Raw genomic sequence first — 8384 nt, 5'->3', positions numbered from 1 at the left:
GTTCCAATTATATGAGTGCTTTCAGTTGTTTTTCTTGAAGTATTGATATTTTGCTTTTAAAGGCATTGTTATATGTTGGAAACAAACTAATTTCTAATGATCCTCAATAAAAACTTAGTTTTAGATTTCTCTATCCAGAAACATGAGCAACTAAATTCAGTGTGAGTGAAAATTTGGTGTCAAACTTGTGTTCAGCCATTGCCCAATTCTTTCTTCATGGAGGAGCCAATTTGAGTTAGTGCATGGTAACCATCAAGAAGTCATGGGGGTAATTAAGACATTGAGCATGGTAACGACAATGTACACAAAACCTGGCCTGTTAGAGATATTTGACAGATGTTTGTTGAATGGGATCAAGGTCCCATGTGAAAAATAATGAAGAGTTAAAGACCAACAGTCTTTCTTAATTTTTTTTTAAATTTTTATTAGTGAAACACCATGAGGTACAGTTGTAGACTCACAAATTTTTGTATTTGGGTTTCGATTATACAATGATCAAATACCCATCCCTCCACCAGTGCCCATTTTCCACCACCATGGATCCCAGTATCCCTCCCACCTCCATCCCCCCCATCCCACACTGCCTCTGTGGCAGGGCATTCCCCTCTGTTCTCTCTCTCCTTTTGGGTGTTGTGGTCTGCAAAAGAGGCACTGAGTGGCAATCATGTTTGGTCCATAGTCTACTTTCAACATGCGTCTCCCATCCTGGGAGGATCCTCCAAACACCCTTTATTTGGTGCTCCCTTCTCTATCTGAGCTGCCCTTTCCCCTAGAGTGCCCGGCTGGCCTCTAAGCCATGAAGTAATCCTCCTGGTACTGAACTCAGCTATTCTTGGGTATTAATCTTCTATTTTGTTACCTTATGTCCCCCAGATGAATGCAATCTTTTTAGGTCTATCCCTCTCTTTCTGACTCATTTCGCTTAGCATGATACTTTCCATGTAGTACTACTTGTATGTAAATTTCACGACTTCATCTTTTCTAACAGCTACATAGTACTCCATTGTGTAGATGTACCAAAGTTTCTTTAACCAGTCATCTGTTCTTGGGCACTCAGATTTTTTCCAGATTCTGGCTATTGTAAAGAGTGCTGCAATGAACAAACAAGTGCAGATGTCACTTCGACTGTATTTTTTTGCCTCTCTGGGATATATTCTCAGGAGTGGTATTGCTGGGTCAAATGGGAGCTCAATTTCTAATTTTTTTAGAATCGTCCATACTCTAACTGTCTTTCTTTTTTTTTAAATGGTATGTTCATATACTTCGCAATGTTTGAAGGTGACTTGAACCTGCAGTTAAGCCCAAAAGAAGAAACTACAGTTAATTTGCAGAAGTGATACTTGAATCAGAAAGGGAAGAGGATATGATTTAGAAGATACTGGGGAAATACAAAAAAAAAAAAAAGCAAGAATAATACTGGGTCAGGTCTAGAGGTACTTTGGTCCAGAGTCAATTCATTTGAGAAATCTTGTTGACCAGAATAAATCTCCAGATAATAGATCAGTTTGAGATAACAGCAGATTCACAGAGAATACCTGTGTTAGAAAAGGAATTGAAGTCTAGGGAGAATGGTTGTGTGTGTGTGTGTGTGTGTGTGTGTGGTTAACTGTGTAAGTGTGTGTGTGTTGCACTACTGTACTTTTTTTAGGTTTATATATATATATTTTATTAGTGAAACACCATGAGATACAGTTATAGACTTACAAATTTTTGTGCTTGGGTTTCAGTTATATAATGAACAAGTACCCATTTCTCCACCAGCGCCCATCCTCCACCGCCATGGGTTCCAGCATCCCTCCCACCCCTCATCCCCCCCATCTCACCCTGCCTCTGTGGCAGGGCATTCCCTTTTGTTCTCTCTCTCTCCTTTTGGGTCCTGGGGTTTGCAAGAGAGGTACTGAGTGGCAATCATGTTTGGTCTATAGTCTACTTTCAGCATGCTTCTCCCATCCTGGAAGGATCCTCCCAACATCCTTTATTTGGTGCTCTCTTCCCTATCTGAGCTTCCTTTTCCCCTAGCATGTATGACTGGCCTCCAAGTCATGGAGCAAAATTCCTGGTACTAATTTCGCCACTCCTGGGTGTTAGTCTCCCATTTTGTTGCTTTTTGTTCCCCAGAAGAATGCAATCTTTCTGTGTCTATCCTGCTTTTTCTGACTCATTTTGCTTAACATACTTTCCATGTAGTACCACTTGTATGTAAATTTCATGACTTCATCTTTTCTAACAGCTACATAGTACTTCATTGTGTAAATGTACCAAAGTATCTTTGACCAGTCATCTGTTCTCAGGCACTCAGGTTTTTTCCAGATTCTGGCTATGGTAAAGAGTACTGCAATGAACAAACAAGTGCAGATGTCACTTTGACTATACTTCTTTGCCTCTCTGGGATATATTCCCAGGAGTGGTATTGCTGGGCCAAATGGGAGATCAAATTCTAATTTTTTGAGAATTGTCCATACTGTTTTCCAAAAGGGTTGGACCAGTCAGCTTTCCCACCAGCAGTGAAGGAGGGTCCCTTTCTCGCCACATCCGCGCCAGCATCAATTGCTTTTGTTCTTTTGGATGTGGGCCAGTCTCTGTGGTGTGAAATGATATCTCATTGTTGTTTTGATCTGCATCTACCTGATGATTAGTGATGTAGAGCATTTTCTCATGTTTTCTATAAAAGAAAGAAAACATGAAGCTTCTCCATGTCCTCTTAAAATACCATTACATTATGTTAATATTTAGTGAAGGCATAAAGTAACAAGAATAAGAAAACCAAATTATAGCAACGATATTACTTGGGAAGCCAGAAGGCAAAATGGACAATAGGTAACGGGTTTCTCCTCCCCTCCCTCCCCTCCCTTCCTCTCCTGTCCCCTCCCCTCTCCTCCCCTCTCCTTCCCTTTGCTCTCCTCTCCTCCCCTCCCCCTCTCCTCACCCCTTCCTTTCCTTCCTTCCTCTCCCATCTCCTCCCCTTCCCTCCCCCCTCCTCTCCCCTCCTATCCTCTTATCTCCTCTCTTCTTTTCTTGTGGTGATGATGGGGTTAAGGCTTGGGCCACACTTAGCAGTGCTCAGGCTGGCTTACTCCTGGCTCTATGCTCAGGGATCACTCCTGGTGGTGCTCAGAGGACCATATAAGGTGCCAGGGATCAAACTGGGATTTGTCCATGTATAAGGTAATGGCAATGGGATTAGAAAACAAAAGCAAATAAAAATGTAATGTATTAGAGCAATCAATTTTTGTACCACAAATGTCCAGAAATTCTCCGATTGTACAGACATTGGGTCTTGCTGATGTGTGGGCATAGGAAAAGGGGGAGGTGAAGATAGATAGACATAAAAACAGAAGGATGGGCTAAAAGCTTATATAGAAACAGAAATATAGGATATCTCTCATGAAACATTGTGACAGCCCTTTCCCAAACACAGCAAGATGTTCCCTCTCTGGGAAAGCTTGTACTGATGGGCACAAATTACTATTGAAGGGAATGGTTAACATAGAAGACAGAAGGAATGAATGTAAAGTTACATATGAACAGAACAGTTCCAAATCCCCCCCCTCCCACCCCCGCTGTTAGAAGATTGCAGTTGGCAGTCATTGGCTTTGCAGCCTTGTCCTTGGATCACCTTGAGGGAAAAGTTAAGCATAAAAAAGCAAAACTGAAAACAAAGAGCATCCAGGAAAAATGGTAACATAAGATAATTGTAAAGATTGGAAAAATGCTTTAAAAGTGCTAATGTATTTACTCAATGAAACGTGAACATATTCCCAACTAATTAAATAAAAACAGAGTCCATCAAAATGAACATACAGAAAGATCTGAAGAGCTCTTGTTACTAAAATGACCCCCCCTTCAAGTTCTTCTTCCATCAAAATTTCTTCTCCCCACTCCATTTTCATCTCAAGCTTGCTTGGTGTATTATTATTTTTTTCTAATTCCCAAGACCAGCAAATGAAATTCTGCCTACCAGTTAAGCCTGAATATAGAATACTGTATACTTATATTCTGATCTGTTTTGTTTGTATCTCTTGTTCAGTGTTTTCTTGAAAAAAAAAACACATAGAAATTTGCAATTAGTCAATAAAGCTGATAGCTATGAAATCATGGAAAAAGAGATTAGAGAAATAAATTCTAGATATTATGAAAAGTGACAATAAGTAAGTTGCAGGATAAAGTGTTAAACTTTTCAGTAAGAATGTTCTCTTGCACACAGGGGATTGCCCTGCCACAGAGGCAGGGGGGGATGGGGGGATGGGGGTGGGGGGATATTATCCATGGTGGTGGAAAATGGGCACTGGTGGAGGGATGGGTATCTGATCATCGTATAATCAAACCCAAACACAAAAGATTGTAAATCTACAATTGTACCTCATGGTGTTTCACTAATAAAAAAAAAAAAAGAATGTTCTCTTGCTGTACTTACTAGTGAAGAAAATAAAATTCCAAAAATCTGGCAAGCTCCCTGTGACGTATGTGATATGCCAAACACAGTAACAACAAGTCTCACGATGGAGACGTTACTGAGCCCGCTCGAACAAATAGATGAACAGCGGGAGGACAGTGCTTGCTTAGGTTTTCACTTCACAGAGGAAAAGCATAAGCATTATGCTAGAAAGGCTGCCAATCCAGGAATGGGTGTATTGGGTATGACAAAGAAATGAATAGAATGAATCTTGCAAAGAATTTCCTTGAAAGTTACTGATGAGAACATGTTTGCCACTCAATGCCTCTTTTGCAGACCACAACACCCAAAAGGAGAGAGAGAACACAGGGGATTGCCCTGCCACAGAGACAGGGGGGATGGGGGGATGGGGGTGGGAGGGATATTATCCATGGTGGTGGAAAATGGGCACTGGTGGAGGGATGGGTATCTGATCATTGTATAATTGAAACCAAAGCACAAAAAATTGTAAATCTACAACTTTAAAAAAAATAAAATAAAATAAAGGGAAAAAAAAATGGCATCCCATAAAAAAAAAAATTGAGGACTGTACGAAATAATGAAGGTAATCAAAGTAGAGAGGGATTAAAGTAGGAATCATCTGCCTCACAGGCATGGGGAAGGGTGGGATGGGGTTCTTGGTGATGGAAAATATGCACTGGTGAAGGGATGGGTGTTTGATCATTGTATGACCAAGACTTAAACCTGAAAGCTTTGTAACTGTTCTCACGGTGGTTCAATAAATAAATTAAAAAAAAAAAAAAGAAAGTTACTGATGAGAAGGAAAACGTTGGCCGAACAAAGCTTGAAATTATTTGGGAAAACAATTGCTTTTTGAACCTTGGTGACAAGGGAGACAATCATACCCTTAAAAGCTTAAAAATAAAGCTGCAAATATCTGTAGCAACACCAGGGAGCGCTAATGTCTCCATTTTCACCCATATCTTGTATCACCAATAAAGATTTGATCTCCACAATTCACAATTATTTATTATAAATGCTCTTTGGATATCTTAGAGACTTATTTAATATGTCTTTCTGACAACAATCTCAAGTCTTTTTGTATCTGCTGATGATTCAGGATGCGTTTATGTTGTGATCCCACTCCCTATAACTCCAGTTAATGATAACAAATACAAAATTGAAAAACAAAATGAGGGAAGTTTTCTAGAAGTAGAAAAGCAGCTATCAGTGAAAATAAAAACAAAAAAACAATTAGAGTAGCAATTTAGAGTAGCAATCGAGGAAGTACAATAATTATCCAATAGCTGTTTATTTTTATTTTTTGAATTTACAGTTTTAGAGCTTTAGAGACACAGAGAGGAAAAAATTATTAAGTCATTCAAAAACATCTTATAATTGATAAATATATGTTTACAACTGGAAATACTTTACAAAATATCAAATCTAATAAATAAATATAGCACTGTAGCACTGTCCTATGTCCGATGTTTACAACTGGAAATACTTTACAAAATATCAAATCTAATAAATAAATATAGCACTGTAGCACTGTCCTATGTCCAATGTCGTTGTTCATTGATTTTACCTCGAGCAGGCACCAGTAATGTCTCCATAGTGAGACTTGTTGTCACTATTTTTGGCATATTGAATATGTCACAGGTAACTTGCTAGGCTCTGCCGTGTGGGCGGGATACTCTCGGTAGCTTTCTGGGCTCTCCGAGAGGAGATAATATAAATATAAATATAACATCGAATGAATCAAATATAATAAATCAAATATAATAAATAAATACTCCACCTGTATATACTATTATGTAATTTTGGAAACGGGAGAAGAGATAATAAAAATTTTCCAAGAGGAAGTAACATGCTGCATATAATAAATTAGTTTTATAAACAACTTTTTGAAAACGTCACTAGAAGTTAGAAGACATACATTTCTATTTAAAATTCTGAAGGACAATTGTTTTTATCCTGGTAGTCTGCATCCAGCTAAATATCCTCAAGAATGAGAATGAATGCTAAAGAAATTCCAAAGTCATGTAAAATCTCAAGTTCTTACTTTATCTTTTCTCAACCAACTACAGGAAGGTTTTCCCAACTACTAGAGTTGACAAAGTAGACATGGAACACAGAAAATAAGACATCAAGCTCAAAAATACAATGATGACCAAAAAAAAATACAATGATGATTTTCCAGGGTAATAGGAAGGGGATTCTAAAATAACAAGATTGATATTGCAGAGAGTCCTGAGTGAAGCAGAAATGGGGTTCCAAGAAAGCATCTTCAAGGAAAATTCGAGACACCTGACATGCCCCCATTAGCAATTTGTGTATAGGAGAGTAGGGAATAGATTCTTAGTTATTAGCTCTGAGGAAAAGAAAACTTTCAAATAAAAGGAATTTATATTATTCTGCTTGAAGCATTTAAGAATGTTATTTATAAACAACACTTGTAAACTTATCAGTATGATATTAATTTTTTGGTTTGTTTTGTTAGGCTTACACCCAACAGGCTAAGGGGTTATTCCCATCATGATGTTCTCTTCCTATCTTGGTGGTGCTCAGGGACCAGACCTGCATGCAGAGCATGTGCTTCAGCCCATAGAGCTATCTCTTAACTTCTAAATATCAGTTTAAATTAAAACTAGAGACCAGTTATGAAAGAAAGTTGGGGGGAGGATTCTGTCAGTACTTTACTTAGATGTATTACTTAGTAATATATTTTAGTTGAGTAATTATTTTGCATTTGCTGTCTTTATAACCCCCCAAAAATTAACCCATTAGGTTAGAGAAGTGACTTTAAATGGAAATATATTTATGAATCACTAATATAAACCATAGGTGTAGTTTATCGTGATAATTCACTTTATTTTATTATATTAAAATTGGATGGATTTAGATTTATTATATTAAAAATTGGATGGATTTAGAGTCATCATATTTCACTCCAGGCTGGCCACATATCAAGTTATCAGTCTCTATATGTGGCCATAGTCTACCATATGAGTTAGAGAGGGATAATGTGTGGATTTCCTGGCCTAACCTTGCACTATTTGAGGTTTACTAGACATTAGCTCAGACTCTCTCCCATAATATGTTGCCTTACACCTTATAATCAAAAACTTTGCAAAATGTCTTTTGATGAAGAACATTGTATTCATTTGAACTAATGAGCCACTTTGGTAGGATCAAACATTTTGTTGTTGTTGTTGTTTTATAGCTACACTCAATGATGCTCAGGAGCTACTACCTACTCAGGGCTCTTGAGCAGTCCTAGTGTGCTTTGAAAAACCATGCCATGCTAGATATCGAACCTGGGACTCCAGCATGCAAAGCACATGCTCCAGCCCCTTCAGCCATTTCTCCAGTTGTTTCCCTAAAAGAAAACTTTAGGTGTTACAAACTTTAAGGAAAAAATTCGTTCAATGAGAACATACTCTGATTATACTAATACATTCATGAATGCAGATAATTTTATAATTATTTTAAAATACAGCACCTGTAATATGTTGATGATGTGTTCTAAAATAAAAAAATACATTGGACCATCATAATTAAGTAACCACATACTTATTTATGAATTTAGTATGTTTTCTTATACTAAAGGAAGAAGGAAGGAAGGAAGGAAGGGAGGGAGGGAGGGAGGGAGGGAGGGAAGGAGGGAGGGAGGGAGGGAGGGAAAGAAGGAGGGAAGGAAGGAAGGAATGGAGGAAGGAAGGAAGGGAGAGAGGAAGGGAGGAAGGAAGGGAGAGAGGAAGGGAGGGAGAGAGAGAAGGAAAGAGGGAGGGAAAGAAGGAGGGGAGGAAGGAGGGGAGGAAGGAGGGAGGAAAGGAAGGAGGGAGGGATGGAAGGAAGGAGCAGGGGGAGGGAGGAAAGGAAGGAGGGAGGGATGGAGGAAGAAGGGAAGGGAGGGAGGAAGGATGGATTTGTATCAGGTTGTTTTAGTATCCCAGTTTATTTTGCCAACAAAGCGTTGGATTTATTA

The 8384-nt window shown here is 38.6% G+C and overlaps 1 protein-coding gene across 3 annotated transcripts in view; it reads left to right on the top strand.

Annotated features, from left to right (window-relative positions):
- Nucleotides 1-172, top strand: part of ABCB11 (ATP binding cassette subfamily B member 11) — a 99170-nt gene extending 98998 nt beyond the window's left edge. For all 3 annotated transcript variants that reach the window (XM_056110226.1, XM_056110227.1, XM_056110225.1), the window contains one exon: nucleotides 1-172. This exon is cut by the window's left edge and continues 231 nt beyond it. The gene's annotated coding sequence lies outside the window, so the exon portion shown is untranslated.
- The last annotated feature ends 8212 nt before the right edge of the window (nucleotides 173-8384 follow it).

Source organism: Sorex fumeus, unplaced genomic scaffold (assembly GCF_029834395.1).
Source record: "Sorex fumeus unplaced genomic scaffold, SorFum_2.1 ptg000009l, whole genome shotgun sequence".
In the NCBI taxonomy this organism is placed as follows: Eukaryota; Metazoa; Chordata; class Mammalia; order Eulipotyphla; family Soricidae; genus Sorex; species Sorex fumeus.
This window is presented reverse-complemented; position numbering and strand designations above follow the sequence as displayed.